Here is a 16621-nt window from a genome sequence, read left to right on the forward strand (position 1 = left end):
GGCTGGGACTGTTCTACTGAGGCGGGAGCTTGGGCACCACAGCCCTGGGTCAGGGCAGCCCCAGGTTGGGCTCTGGAGCAGTGCTGCTGCCCAGTGTACCGCGCACACCCAGGAGGCCGTTCATGGCCTGTTCCTCCGTGCACAGCAGTGGTGACCTCCGAGACCTCTGGTCTCTCCTCACTGCCCGCAGGCTCTGTGGGGAGGGCCCACAGCACATGTGGAAGGCATGGTGTGGGGTGCCCCGGCCAAGATGGGAGCTGTTTCTGCAGACAGGGACAACTTTTCTTTGTGAACTGACTGACTACCTGGAAAATACTCGAAAGGGTGACGAGGCCTCCTACCCACACACGCACATAACCACATTCACATAGACCCACACATACACACCTGAAATGTACACAAACACATGTGCACTAAACATACACACACGACAGTATGTGCCGTATTACACAGTAGTGCCAAAGAGCAGCCCCCAATGCATGTGCCAACGTGAAGGATCCTCACAGTCACACGTGCGGACATGCTGAGTCTGTGGGGCTAGAGCTCAGGGTGTGGGTTGCCTGTGGGAGCAGGTGAGGGGTTAGGACCTGGTAGGTTTGGGCTCAGAGAACAGGAGTCCCTGGCTCTGGGGGAACAAGTTGACAAGGAAAGATTTCCAGTCCACGTGTCCTGCCCATCAAAGAGGGGGCTTTTATCAGTATATGCATTGCACACACATGAGAGAACTCAGTGAGAGAAAAAAAAGACAGACAGATAAAGTGACAGACCAAAAAACATGCAGCCTGATAGATGGACAAAGAGATAGAATCAGAAAGATGGACACATTAACAGACACATCAACAAGAGACGAAAGCTATATGGACAACACAGAGAAAAAGACAGGCAGGATTATGGATAGAGAGGTACAGGCAAACTAACAGAAAAGTGAGGCAGACACCCAGACAGGCAGGCATACAAACACACATCTGTACATACAACGACACACACATATGTAGGTACAGCCACACACATATATGTAGGTACAGTCTCTAACACACACACGGATATAGGTACAGCTGCCCACACACAGATGTAGGTACAGCTGCCCACACACAGATGTAGGTACAGCCACACACAGTTGTAGGTACAGTCACACACACAGATGTAGGTACAGTCACCCACACACAGATGTAGGTATAGTCACACACATAGATGTAGGTACAGTTACCCACACACAGATGTAGGTATAGTCATACTCATAGATGTAGGTACAAATACACACACAGATGTAGGTACAGCCACACACACACATGTAGGTACAGTCACCCACACACAGATGTAGGTACAGTGTCACACACACACACACACACACACACACACAGATGTATGTTCAGAGAGAGGGGCAGAGCCAGTGGAACAGAGGCAGACAGCATTGTTTCTGTCTTTTTCTCTGACTTTGAATAGAGTTCCTCTGTGTGGGGCACATTGGCATGAGGAGGTCATGGCCACCTAAGATGCCATTATGAGCTCCTGTCAATCATGAGCCTTGGATTCATATGACTTCAAGTGACGTGAAGGGCAAAACAATGTAGATCTGACATCTCATATGGGATCAGAATGCTTCTCGCTCTTTGATTATTTGACTAAGGATATACGTTAAGAACGGAGAAGGCAATGGCACCCTACTCCAGTACTCTTGCCTGGAAAATCCCATGGATGGAGGAGCCTGGTAGGCTGCAGTCAATGGGGTTGCGAAGAGTCGGACACGACTGAGCAACTTCACTTTCACGCATTGGAGAAAGAAATGGCAACTCACTCCAGTGTTCTTGCCTGGAGAATCCCAGGGACGGCGGAGCCTGGTGGGCTGCCGTCTATGGGGTCCCACAGTCGGACACGACTGAAGCGACTTAGCAGCAGCAGCAGCAGCATACATTAAGAATGGTCATATTTTTATTTTGTTTTTGCTTGTTTCTGTTTGAGGAAAAATCCATAAAAATTCTACCCTGAAGTCTTTTTCCTGGAATATACCTAAATGAGGGATTCCAATTGGAGCCAGCAGAGGGCAGGAAGTCATCAGTCACTAGATCGGGTTGCTCGGTCTGTGGACAAGTAAACTCAAGGTTTGCTTGTGTCGTTGCTTCTTGAGCATTTGGTTAACTCCAAGAGCTGCACACACTCATCCACCCTTAATGTGCTGAGTCTTCAGTATCTATAGCATTCAGACTTTCTGCTCTTTCTCAGCAATGAGGTATTAGAGGACACAGCTGTTCTTCGAAGTGGGGTGGAAAATCAACAAAAATCCACTCAAAATCAATTTTATGGGAGGTCCAGGATGATTATATTGGATAGAATAAACAACAATCCAAAATGAATATCTTAGTGCAATTAACAATTTTAAGCTTATTCATTTTCCTTTATATTGCATAATTTACTAAATTCTGCATCCGCAGAAATATGTTGTTTGTTGTTCAGAAAGAATGACTTCTGGAAGGTAAGTAATCAAAGTGTGTCTAAGCTCTTTACACCAATTGACATTGTCCCAGCAATGTGGTCTCTTCATCCAACTGCTGACAACAATTAGTCGTGTATTCATCAGTATTTACAAGCAACCCTCAATGCCCATCATCTCAAATGTGGTTTCCAATTACAGATGCATCCTTAACTTTTTATGATTTTGGGACAAGTAGGAATAGGCTGGTCCACATAAATAAGATCAAGCATGTTCCTCTTTGAACATGGAAATTACGAGACCCAAGTTTTCCCACCAACATTCCCTTAGAGGCAGTAGTCTGCTGGAGTCTTGACGGGTGCCGTGAGTTAGGAGATGGCAGGAGGACTCCAGCTAGGACAGCCTGCAGACATCCGGTCTCCAAGGAGAGGAAGGCCCTCTGTGCTCTCTTGGTGAGCCTCACCCTGTGGACCTACCACACTTGGAGTCTCTGCTGGACTTTGCGGTTCCTGGACCTCCAATCGGTGCAAACACACATTAGGTACTTTTTCACATCTAGCCTTTCCAGTCCATATTAAGTCTGTGAAATTCAGCCATATTATATCATTATTTCATATAACAGCCATTCCTGTCATCATTGCTAGGTCCTACTATTGTTTGACTATATCAAAATATACGTATCTGTTCGACTACTGATGTGAACTTTCTAATTCTCTGATTCTTTTAGCTTTTTCCTACTGGCACATCTTCTCATGGACATAAGCCATAATCCCTGTCAGGCTGTGTCATACGGGGTGTGTGTGTATGCTCAGCTGTATAGATATTGCCAAGCAGTTTTCTTTCCAAAGTTGTTATATTGTACTAATTCAGCCCTGTGCTTTGCTCGTGAGGCCTTGCTGGCAGTGTCAGCTTCCCGTACGTGTCCTCTCTTGTCTCGTGTGCCCCCTGCGTGTGTCTCCTGCTTTCTACGTGCTGCCCCGGTCTCTGTTAGACTGATCGGTATGGTTTTGTTTTTTTCCCCCACCTGGACAATGACAACACGATTACTAACCTGGAAAAGGCAAACTAAATCTATTTGCTGTTCTTGTTAGCCGTCTGGTGGGTAACAACTGAGAAGATTGGTAACATTCAGGGTGGTCAAACCATGGGTAAATATATACACGGAGCTACTGGGCAGAACATAGAAATGTTACGATGGGTATGGATTTGACCAGTAAATTTTCCTTCATGCCACCCCTACTTTAGAGAAAGATGCTCACCTGAGTAGGAAGATGCTCACTGGCATGATCACCTACACGTGGTCCAGATACAAACGGTCATGACAGGACAGTTGTCAAACTGGCGTCTCCGATGTACAACCTGAGGTCAGTTCATGCAGACTGACCAGGACAGATAGGCAGGACATATGGGGTATGGAAGTGTCAGTCTGTACAGAGAAGCATCTGGAATCTTTGTGTAAAATGATGGCCCACAAACTATGTCATCCCACTAAGAGTCTCAGGTACCAACCATTCAGTTCAGTAGAGGAGCGGAGCCCTAGGTCATCTGACACTTGGCAGGAGCCTGGGGCTTTCGTGGGGCACGGCTGGACTGGGCTCACCCAGCTGGATAGCCCCTGCAGCATGGCTGCTGGCTGAGCCCATCAATCCAACACCGCTCACAGCATTTACTTGTTTGTTCAGGTCATCACGATCACGCTGTGAGCAAGCATGTTCCCAGGTGGTGTGAGAGCTGGGACATAGGATAAGGAGCTGCCGAAGGCCCAGCAGACAAAGCATAGCAACCTCAGTGGGCAGCTGCCTCCCAGGGTGTCTGCCCCGCTGCCACTCCTGTGATTATGTCATTTTCCTGAGCAAAGGGGCTTGGCAGATGGAATTAAAGTTACTGATCAATACCCTTTGGCAGGATAAGATCCCGGTGGGCCTAATCTAATCACACAAGCCCTTACGAACTGACAGCCTTCTCTGGTTACGGGCACAAGGGCAGGTCCGATCTGTCAGGAGCTGAGCTGAGAGGTGTGAGTAGGTGAGTAGAGCCACAGGCCCCGAATGGAGGCGTGAAAGCTTTAATCACTTCCTGGATTGAATGATGCAAGCATCTCCAGCTGTTCCATTGTCCCCCAGGGGAAACGTGTACCTATTGAGGCTAGGTGGGGCAGAGCATATGGCGGGTCATCTCACAGCGGGGTAGGCCCAGCAAAAGGCTCTGGTGGTTCTAGGGACCCAAGGTGGGTGTGAAGGGGTGAGCTTGGAGTGGAAAAATACTGGGTACCAAGTCAATGGGGGGAAAGCACCTTCGAGGTTTCCCCCTTCCTCCTTGAAGGCACCTGGGGAAGACCCCTGTCCAAGCATCAGATAAAAGCACCTGGGAATGGAGCTGCCAGGGATAGAAGTGTAAGTCTGTGAAGAGCCCAGCCAGCAGGGGCCTGAGTCCTTGACCGTGCAGGGGGCAAAATCTGTTACCAGAAGACATATCTCTCTGGCATGAGGATTCATTTGGGCTGATTATTTTAAAAAAAAAAAACAGAAGACTCAGGAAGTGTTTTGTTTTGTTATTTTTACCTCCCTCTTAGCTGCCTATAGAATTTAGATATAGAGACCGTTCCTGGAAGAGAGCTGTCCTTGGAGAAATCTGGGTTTTGTGGGTTTTGTGCAGTGGGGAGAGTCAGCAGAGCCTGGAGACCAGAGTCCACTCTCATCCCGCTGCCTCTGCAGGGCTCAGGAGACACTGATTCACCAAAATTTGCTTTCCCATCTCCACGTGAATTGTCTGCATTCCCACTGAAGTCCCAAATCCCTACCTGACACCCTCTTTTGTCTTTAGCTGAAGATGGTATTAATATTTAAGCTGAGGGTTTTGGCATTGGTGAGTTATTCAGTTTCCCCAGGTCTCTCCCATGTATACATGTTATTAAACTCTGATGCTCTCCTGTTAATCTGCCTCATGTCAATTTAATTCTCATACCAACCAGAAGAATCTAGAAGGGTAGAGGAGAATCTTCCTCCCAGATAGCGGAATATTTCGTTATACATACATACATATAGGACCTTCCCTGGTGGCTCAGATGGTAAAGAATTCACCTGCAATGAGGGAGACCTGAGTTTGGTCCCTGGGTTGGGAAGATCCCCTGGAGACCGGCATGCCAACTCACTCCAGCATTCTTGCAGGAAGAACCCCCTTGGACAGAAGAGCCTGGCAGGCTGTAGCACATACATGCACATACCACACATCTTGTATTTTCTTTATCTATTCATCCATCAGTGGACACTTAGGTTGATTCCTTATCTTGACTTTTGCAGGTAACATGGCAATGCACAAGGGACATAGATATGTCTTTGAGATACTGATTCCATTTCCCTCAGATATACACCCAGAAGTGGGATTGCTGGGTCATATGGTAGGTCTATTTTAATTTTTGAAGGTAGCTTTCTCCTGTTGGCTGCAGCAATTTACACTACTATGAACAGTGCACAGGAATTCCCTTTTCTCCCAGGGGAGCATTTTCCATCTGGGGAGATCAGCAGTGATGCCTCCATGAAACCTCTCTGCTGATTTCTCCTGGGTCTGAGCACCAGACTTTCCAGCATCATTGTCTTGGAGGATACCTGTGGGCATGAGGAAGATTGTCCCACAGAGAAAGCAGAGGCTGTGGGGATGAGATGCAGGACCCATGTGGGGAGGGGCGGGGAGGCACCACCAGCCCCTTCAGCTACAGCTCCTCAAAGGGCCCTGGAGAGTGCTGACAAGGGCTGGTGCTGTCTTGAGAGCCTATCTGAAGAGTCTTCCTGAGGGGTTTGCTCCACGTGGGTGGCTAGGGTCTCATTGAAGTCTTGGGGGCACCAGGATCCACTGCAGACCACTGGGAAAGCAGCCCCACCTCCATCCCTTCTGCCCTGAGCCTGGCTCCTCTGAGCTGGAGAACCCACCCCTACTGTGCTCCCACACGCACACCTGCTTCAGCTGCTGGAAAACACCTAGTCTGGACATTCCTGGGCAGGTCAAATTTCCTCTCTCACTTTTACACACATTAGCCATTATTTCAACCAAGCATGTCCCTTGTGGATGGGGGACCGAGGTCTCTAAGAATAAAGGACCACAGTTTAAAGCTTGTTCCGCTTCTTCCTGCCCTCAGCATATGATCATGAACTTCTGAAAATAAATTGGCAACTCATGTTTTATATGTTTTGCTGCCTCTAGAGAGGTGGTTGTATTCATACTAGAGCATGTGAATAGATGTGCACAGCTAGGACATATTTCTAGCTGTCACCTGCAAAAAACTGACATCTAGTAGATGCGACTTTCTTAAGTGTCTACAACACACGTAAGTCGATCTTCAGGAGGATGAACGTGACAGGCGCTGTATGTTTATCAAGACCCTTTTTGCAACGCCTTTAAAAATAAATGTGTTGAATTCTATACTTAACCACCTTAGACCTCGATAGCAGGCATTTTCAGTGCCTGTCAACAAAGGGCAGTGAGATGCATCAGATCCCTTACTTGGCCTCCACGTATGAGCAGCTGCATTAATTCAGTGCTTCCTTATTGAGCACCTATTGTGTGGCAGGTTCTGTGTTTGACTCTGTCCTTGGTTAGGCCCTGTTTAATAAGATGCTTAGCTCTTTGGGTGGAGGACAAATTGGTCTTGGAGACATTAATCCCATGAGTGAGTTCTTTTGTCTGTTACATAACATAACCTTTCTGTGCTCATTGCTCTTAAGGAGCGCATCTAGGGTTGGGGGAGATGGGCGCTACCCATGGGAACCAGGCCCCTACTTGATGGCACTGCTGCCTGACCTCAGAATTCCTGGCCGCCTGCCCCCCTCCAAGACTTGGTCCACAGCCGTCACATCCTTTGACTTACGTGCGCAGAACACAGTGTCTGCATTCTTCTCCTTTCGGTGAATACTGCTGCGTGAGCACCTTTGCTTGGTTTTCAAAGGTTCCGGAACATTCCTTTGTTGTGTCATGCTGCTGGATGTCCCATTTTTTAAGCTCTAATAAATAACTGTGACCTTCTAATAAATACACCCAAGTAGTATTCAGGATGAAGAGATCGTCGTGGTAGGCGTCAACTTGCTTCACTTGATTTTGCTTCTCTTTTCCAGATAAAGGGCCTGTTATATGGGCTGCTCCCCTGGAAGCACACCCTCCCCAATCCAGGGAGGTGGGTGAGACGCCTGCTCTCAGGAGCCTATAGTGTTGGAAGCGTCGGCTCCCTCTCTGACTCAGACACAGGGCCCTGATGGCGTCTGTCCCTCACAGTTGTCAACCTCAGGAGACTGAGTCACCTGGTGCACAGGTGTGCAGCCTCACTGAGATCAAACATTTTGTCGAATGAGAATTAGGGGCAGTGACACCTGTGTGTGACTGACCCAGGCATCCAGGAAGCTCTAAGGAGCCACACCCCACCCCGATGGTCATGGTGAGGCCACCGCTTGTCTCACTGGTGTGCTTGTCAGGCCCTTGTTCTCTGTGCTCTGTTATAGAAAATTCAGCTGCAGGATGGCTGGAGCACAAAGAAGGGAAGGCAGGAGGCATTTGCTGGTGCAGGAGAGGCACTCCGGCAGGGGTGACCAGAGGAGGATCCTGGGAAATTGTAAGCAGCAGGTCTGAGAAATCAGAATGCCCTGCAGACAGGGCAGGTGGTGCCAGGGCTGCTCCCTTGGGTCTAGGAGCTGTTCTTGCACTATTGTTCAATGAGCCAAGGACTGATTTTGCAGACATGCATGCCACGCCCCTGGTGGGCAAGGGGTTTCCAGGCTCTGCACCAGGTACTTGGCAGCCATGACTCAAGCTGGTGTCCTTCTCACTGTCCAAGGAACAAGATCATCAGTGGGGACCCCCAAGTCTCAGGGTCTCCAAGAGCTGCACCAGGGGACAAGATCTCCCATGCCTGGCCTCACGCGGCCCCCTCCTCGGCAACATTCATGCATTTTGGACATTGACCTGACTTTAGCTAATTAAGACTCAAATCAAGTTCTGTCCTATTACGTTAGTTGACAGCAAACCGAAGTAGATATTTTGAAAATCTGAGTTGACAGAGAAGATTGCTCCCACAAGTAAGTTTTCTGGAAAATAAGCCACAATTATGGAGCAGCAGCTCACAGCCCCGTACCTGGGCCCTGTAGCTGAGATCCTCCTATAAACTCCACCACATGGCTCACATCACGGGTCCTGCTGGTACCCGGTGGTGATCAACACCAGGGCTGGCCTTCATCCATGGCACGCACATGGCCTCAGCACCTTGCATGGAAGCTAGAACAGAGAACCAACAGTCTCCGAGCCCAGTCTCTGAGGGGATCCAGCCCGCCCAGCAGAGCTACCTGGGTGTGAGGCTCTGACAGACACGTCCATGGTGCTGAAATGATCCCCATCTAACCCCCGCTAATCCACCTCCTCCTGCCACAAACAGATGACTAAAATTCCAGTTCAAGGTGAGTGAGAAGGTCTTAACCCCCTGAGATGGAAGGCAGCAGACTGCCGCAGGTCCGCCTTCTCCCCTCTCTGGCTCATCCCTGTCAGCATCAAGTCATCTTTGGGCCTCAGTCTGCTGCTTTAGGACCAGAGGGAAGGAAACCACTGGAAAAAGCCAATCTCACAGAATCAGCATTTCTTTCCAAGACTCCAGGCCACATCTGAGGAAGGAAAGATCACTGCCCAGGCAAACAGGAGCTCTAGGCTAGTGCTCCTCACCAGCCCTGGCTCAGAATCCACATCCAGAGGGAGGGCTCACGGGGTCCAGGAGTGCATCCAAGCAGGACCCCTTGGGACCTTCCAGGGATACACCCCTCTCCCACGTCCTCTCTCCTCACAATAGTATCTGATATACACTCCTGAGTTGTTTTGCAAATGCTAAAAGCCCCCCAAGAGGAAGAAGTTAACTATTTGATGACCAGGAGCATGGAGCTACTAGAGGCTGAGAACTGATGATGTTCACCCCACCCTGTGACCCCACCCTCTTACCGCACACCTGGAAGACCAGGGCCTGGGCAGAAGCTGTGCCCCTGGGTAGTAAACGAGAATTCCTTGATCCACTGATGTGTTTAAGGACCTTCCCCTTACCCCAGTGTGGAGGCCAAGGAGATAGTTGGTAGGAGAGAAAGTTAAGTGAGCAAGGGAAGGGCTGGGGTCCAGCAGCTAGAACCCTCAAAACCTGACACTTGGAGGAAAGAGATACAGCATCCTTTCCTTCTAGCTCACTTTGCCCTGCTCAGAGACACCTCTCAGAGGTCTTCCTGGGAGGGTCCTCTCATAGTGGCCTTTGATGTGTCAGATGACTGGAGTGTCACCTGGAGACAGGTACTGGCTGAAGGGTCCCCCACCCCCACCCTGATCCCAAACCAGGAGATGCATGTGGGCCTCAGGACTGCTCTCTTCCAGGAGGGTATCCTCAGTCAGGAATGAGATCCTCTGGGTTCCAGGGGCCCTCGTGTGAGGGCAGTGCTTGGTGGGGACTGTCATCCACCAGCTTCCGCTTTTCCATCAGAGCCCCTCCCAACAGGAGCCCTTGTAGGAAAAGCTCCTCAGGACCCGCTCTCTCAACTTCATTCCTCTCTCCCTCATTTTGGAAGGTTCTGAAGCACACTCTCTTGCTCAAGCTGCTGTGTCAGAGTTTGAGGCATCACCAGGAGACTTCTGAACCAGGCGCTGACGTGACTTCATCAAAATGGCCCAGGTGGAACACAGTACCACTCTAGGTCCCGCCCATGTCCCCACTGGGGATGAATCCATCAGGGCACTTGGGTTCACAGACTTCGCGGAAAACCTGTCTTCAGGACTGGTCTCCTTTCTTCCAACCAGCTGTTGGTCAGAGGCCCAGGCACCTCCATCCAGGCTCCACTCCCCAGGGCCTGGATTCTGGGACACCTTAGGGGTAATTCAAGGCTGTCATGCTCCTTTATTTGGGGACAAGAAGGTCCTAAAAGCTGCCTTTGTTTGATTTTGGAGGTCTGATTGTTTTTTGTCCAGATAGGTGGAAACATGGGGTGTGATGTTCCTACACCTGCAGGGCCTTCCCAGGGTAAAGATCTGTGTGTTTTCCCAGCCAGTCCGTCCCCTACACCACCCTCCCAGGAAACTCAGATCCAGGATTACGAGAGTAGAAGCTCTCCTATTGTTTATCGTAACTCGGACACTGTAACTCCCACACTGAGGAGCCTGGCTCCCACCATCTGCCCTTTATCTGTGTATTGCTCCTTTCCAGATTACACGTGCAGAGGTTTCAGCATTGTTAGCTACTACACCCTGGAAAGAACCCCCCAAATAAAGCCCCCTGTTTATGTACAGTCCGTTTTGCCTTTAGTCTACAGATTCCATTTATTTCTAAAGTTAACTCAGGTCAGCACCTTTTGCCCCCACCCTGACAGTTTTTCCCATACATTTCTAAAATAGTTAGATTCTACGTCGCAGTATTCCATCCTGTGACATTCCTACATCCAACATAACTAAACCTGAATAGTTTATGATTGACCCCCTGGGCTTTACAAATCTTTGGGTTTGGACAACCGCATAGCGACAAGTCTCTGCCCCGAAGTATCACGTGTAATCCTTCAGACCCCCTGCCCTGGTCGGCTAGCATCTGCGTAACTTTGTCTTTCCTAGATGCCGTAGTGGGGTCATACTCCACGTGGCACCTTCAGGCTGGATTCTCTCACTTAGCAATATGCACATAAGACTCACCTGTGTCTTTCCATGGGTTGATGGTTCATTTCCCTCTATTGCTGAGTCGTGCTCCATTGCACGTCCATGGCAGGAAAAACAATTTTCCCTCTCCCCTTCTAGGCTCTTGGTTTAGACTCTGTAGGTCATAAAAGACAGATTAATAGGAGAAAAGCAAAGAGAATTTGAGTACATTCATACATCATTCATACATGGGCGATAACCAGGAAAACGGAGTTAACTCCCTGAAATGGCCCAAGTCATCACTTAAAATACATCTTCAGCTAAAAACAAACAAAAAAGACTTTGGGGAATGGGGGAGGCCAGTTATGACAGGTTATCATGCAAAGCACAGTAGACAAGGGTATGGTTGTTATGCAGCTTGACTCAGGACTTCTTCACTGATGAGAGTTTCTCGCAATTTAATCATCTTTGTATTCCTGGTACAGACAGGGAGACACCATTGGAATGGAGATTTCCCTAACTAGACGTAAATGTCCCTCAAAAAGGGCAAACTCTACTCAGTTTTCTGAAATTCTTCAGTGTGTTTTCAAAAAACTAATCAGGTCAAAATAATCCTTATGCCAAAGAATGTTTGGGGATGGCATATTCTGTTCCCCTTGACAGGGAACCTTGACTGTACCCCAGTTTGTTTATGCATGTATCTGTTGAAGAACTTTCTGATCTCTCCCAGTTTTTAGCCATTATGAGTAGAGCTGTTATGCATAATTCCATCCTTGGTTTGGGTATAGTTTTTCCAAGCAGTTGCCTAAATACTGGAAGCACACACTTTTTGGATCCCAAGGTGAGACTTGCTTAGTTTTGGGGAGATATTGCCAAGCTATCTTAAAAAGTGGCTGCACATTCATTCCACCAGTAGGCAGAGACTTCCTGTTGTTCCTCACCCTCCAAGAACTGGTTTTGTCATTTTCTGGGAGCTCAGCAGTTCTCACAGGTGTGCAGTGATATCCCATTGTTGTACTGATTTGTAATTCCCTAATGGTGTATGACACTGAGCATATTTTTGTATACTCTGTATATCTTCATTGGCCAGGTGTCTGTCCATATCTTTTACCTATTTTGAGTGGGGTGGTTTGTGTTTGAGGTGTTTGTGTATTTGAGACAAATCCTTTATTAGATATGTGTTTGCAAGTACTTTTCTCCCCGCTTCTGTCTTATCTCTTGATTTTTCTGAAGGAGGTCTTTAATAGGGTAGAAATCTTTAGCTGCTTAAAGTCCATGATATTACTTGCTCCTTTTCTGTGGATTTCCTTTTTCTGTTGTCTGTTAAAGTTCAAAGCTCATGATCTATGAAACAAAACACAAGGTCATGTAGATTGGTTCAGTTCAGTTCAGTTGCTCAGTCGTGTCCAACTCTTTGTGACCCCATGGACTGCAGCACGCCAGGCCTCCCTGTTCATCACCAACTCCCGGAGTTTACTCAAACTCATGTTCACTGAGTTGGTGATGCCATCCAAGCATCTCATTCTCTGTCATCCCCTTCTCCTACCTTCAATCTTTCCCAGCATCAGGGTCTTTTCAAATGAGTCAGTTCTTCACATCAGGTGGCCAAAGTATTGGAGTTTTAGCTTTAGCATCAGTCCTTCCAATGAGTATTCAGGACTGATTTCCTTTAGGATGGACTGGTTGGATCTTCTTGTAGTCCAAGGGACTCTCAAGAGTCTTCTCCAACACCATAGTTCAAAAGCATCAATTCTTCAGCGCTCAGTTTTCTTTATAATCCAACTCTTACATCCATACATGACCACTGGCGAAACCATAGCCTTGACTAGACGGACCTTTGTTGGCAAAGTAATGTCTCTGCTTTTCATTATGCTCTCTAGGTTGGTCATAACTTTTCTTCCAAGGGGCAAGCATCTTTTAAAATTTCATGGCTGCAGTTACCATCTGGAGTGATTTTGGAGCCCCCCAAAATAAAGTCTGTCACTGTTTCCATTATTTCCCCATCTATTTGCCATGAAATGATGGGATCAGATGCCATGATCTTAGTTTTTTGAATGTTGAGTTTTAAGTCAGCTTATTCATTCTCCTCTTTCACTTTCATCATGAGGCTCTTTAGTTATTCACTTTCTGCCATAAGAGTGGTGTCATCTGCATATCTGAGGTTATTGATATTTCTCCTGGCAATCTTGATTCCAGCGTGTGCTTCCTCCAGCCCAGCATTTCTCATGATGTACTCTACATATAAGTTAAATAAGCAGGGTGACAGTACACAGCCTTGATGTACTCCTTCCCAGTCTTTTATGTCTTTTTGTATAATTTTGAATAACTGTGTATTTTAAATGTGCCTAAGCATAATTTTGAATGAGTTGGTGTAGGTTGTAACCTTCATGTCTACATTCATTTCATATCATATTATTTCCAATTAATTGTTGCTTAACTATTTTTGGAGAAATTATGGGATATAATCTCCATTTCAGTGAATGCCCAAAGTTAAATGGGTTCAGCAGGTCTGCCAGCAAGGGGTGCTTTCTCACTTTCCTCTTTCACCCTCATCAAGAGGCTCTTTAGTTCCTCTGTGCTTTCTCTCATGAGGGTGATGTCATCTGCATAGCCGAGGCATCTCGTATTTCTCCCGGCAATCTTGATTCCAGCTTGTGAGTCATCCAGCCCAGAGTTTCGCCTGATGTACTCTGCATATACGTTAAATAAGTAGGGTGACAGTATACGGCCTTGACGTACTCCTTTCCCAATTTTAAACCAGCCCATTGTTAGAGGTCCAGTCCTAACTGTTGCTTCTTGTCCTACATACAGGTTTCTCAGGAGGCAGGGAAGATGGTCTGGTATTTCCATCTCTTTAAGAATTTTCCACAGTTTGTTGCAATCCACATTGTCAGTGGCTTTAGCGTAGTCAATGAAACAAGTAGATTTTTTTTTTTATTCCCTTGCTTTCTCTATGATCCACTGAATGTTGGCCGTTTGATCTCTGGTTCCTCTGCCTTTTCTAAATCCAGCTTCTATGTCTGGAAGTTCTCAGTTCATGTACTGTTGAAACCTAGTGTGAAGGGTTTTGAATATTACCTTGCTAGCATGTGAAATGGAGAAGGAAATGTATTCTAGTATTCTTGCCTGGAGAATCCCAGGGACAGAGGAAGCTGGTGGGCTGCCATCTATGGGGTCGCACAGAGTCAGACATGACTGAAGCGACTTAGCAGGAGCAGCAGCAGCATGTGAAATGAGTGCCATCGTGCAGTAGTTTGAACATTTTTTGTCATTGTTCTTCTTTTAAGGTTGAAATGAAAAACTGACCTCTTCCAGTCCTGTGGCCACTGCTGAGTTTACCAAATTTCCTGACATGATGAGTGCAGCACTTTAACAGCACCATCCTCTAGTATTTGAAATAGTTCAGCTGGAATTCCATCACCTCCACTAGCTTTGTTCATAGTGATGCTTCCTAAGGCCCACTTGACTTCGCACTCCAAGATGTCTGGCTCTAGGTGAGTGATCACACCATTGTGGTTATCTAGGTCATTAAGACCTTTTTAGTATAGTTCTTCTGTGTATTCTTGCCATCTCTTTTTAATCTCTTCTGCTTCTGTTAGGTCCTTACCATTTCTGTCCTTTATCATGCCCATCCTGGAATGAAATCTTTCCTTGATATCTCCAATTTTCTTGAAGTGGTCTCTGTTGCTGCTGCTGCTGCTAAGTCACTTCAGTCGTGTCCGACTCTGTGCGACCCCATAGACAGCAGCCCACCAGGCTCCCCCGTCCCTGGGATTCTCCAGGCAAGAACACTGGAGTGGGTTGCCATTTCCTCCTCCAATGCATGAAACTGAAAAGTGAAAGTGAAGTCACCCAGTAGTGTCTGACTCTTAGCGACCCCATGGACTGCAGCCTACCAGGCTCCTCCACCCATGGGATTTTCCAGGCAAGAGTACTGGAGTGGGGTGCCATTGCCTTCTCCAACTCATTCTATTGTTTTCCCCTTTTTCTTGGCATTCTTAACTAAGAATGCTTTTTTTTTTTTTAATCTCTCCTTGATATTCTCTGGAACTCTGCATTCAGCTGGGTGTATCTTTCCTTTCTCCCTTGCCTTTCCCTTCTCTTCTTGTCTCAGCTATTTGTAAAGCCTCCTGAGACAACCACTTTGCTGTCTTGCATTTCTTTTTCTTTCAGATGGTTTTGGTCACCACATCCTGTACTATGTTCCGAGCCTCTCTGTCCATAGTTCTTCAGGCACTCTGTCCACCATATCTAATCCTTTGAATCTATCCATCACCTCCACTGTATAATCATAAGGGATTTGATTTAGGTCCTACTTGAATGGCCTAGTGGTTTTCCCTGCTTTCTTCAATTTAAACCTGAATTTTGCAATAAAGAGCTCACGATCTGAGCCACAGTCAGATCCAGGTCTTGTTTTTGTTGACTCTATAGCACTTCTCCATCTTCGGCTGCAAAGAATGTACTCAATCTGATCTTGGTATCGACCATCTGGTGATGTCCATGTGTAGAACTGTCTCTTGTGCTGTTGGAAGCTATGTCCAGTGTGTTCTCTTGACAAAACTCTGTTAGCCTTTGCCCTGCTTCATTTTTCACTCCAAGGCCACACTTGCCTGTTACTCTAGATATTTCTTGACTTCCTACTTTTGCATTCCAATCCCCACAATGAAAAGGACATCTGTTTTTAGTGATAGGTCCAGAAGGTCTTTTAGGTCTTTACAGAACCATTCAATTTCAGCTTCTTCAGCATTAGTGGTTGGGATATAGACTTGGATTGCTGTGATGTTGAATGGTTTGCCTTGGAAATGAACTAAAATCATTCTGTCATTTTTGAGATTGTACCCAAGTGCTGCATTTCAGACTCTCTTGTTGACTGTGGGGGCTACTGCATTTCTTCTCAGGGAATTCTGGCCCACACTAGTCAATATAATGGTCATCTGAATTAAATTTGCTCAGTCCTGTCCATTTTAGTTCACTGATTCCTAAGATGTCGATGTTCACTCTAGCCATCTCCTGCTTGATCACATCCAATTTATCTTGATTCATGGACCTAACTTTCCAGGTTCCTATGCAATATTGTTCTTTATAGCATCGGACTTGACTTTTGCCGAAAGACATAGCCACAACTGAGTGGTATTTCCACCTTGACCCAGCCTTTTCATTCTTTTTGCAGCTGTTTCTCTGCTCTTTTCCAGTAGCACATTGGACACCTTCTGATCTGGTGGGCTCATCTTCTGATGTCATATCTTTTTGCCTTCTCATACAGTTCATGGGTTTCTCGGGCAAGAGTATTGGAGTAGTTTGCCATTCCCTCCACCAGTGGACCACGTTTTGTAAGAACTCTCCACTATAACCTATCTGTCTTGCGTGGCCCTGCATGGATTGGCTTGTAGCTTCATTGACTTACGCAAGGCCCTTCACCATGACAAGGCTGTGATCCACGGAGGAGAAGGACTACAGAGAGAAGAGCAAATTAAACTCAGAATGACTACAACAAAGAAAATAACAAACATGTGAATGAAAATAAATGAAATAGAAACTAAAAAGAAAACAAAATTAAAAGCTACATTTTTG

The sequence above is a fragment of the Bos indicus x Bos taurus genome, chromosome 19, assembly GCF_003369695.1.
Source record: "Bos indicus x Bos taurus breed Angus x Brahman F1 hybrid chromosome 19, Bos_hybrid_MaternalHap_v2.0, whole genome shotgun sequence".
In the NCBI taxonomy this organism is placed as follows: domain Eukaryota; kingdom Metazoa; phylum Chordata; class Mammalia; order Artiodactyla; family Bovidae; genus Bos; species Bos indicus x Bos taurus.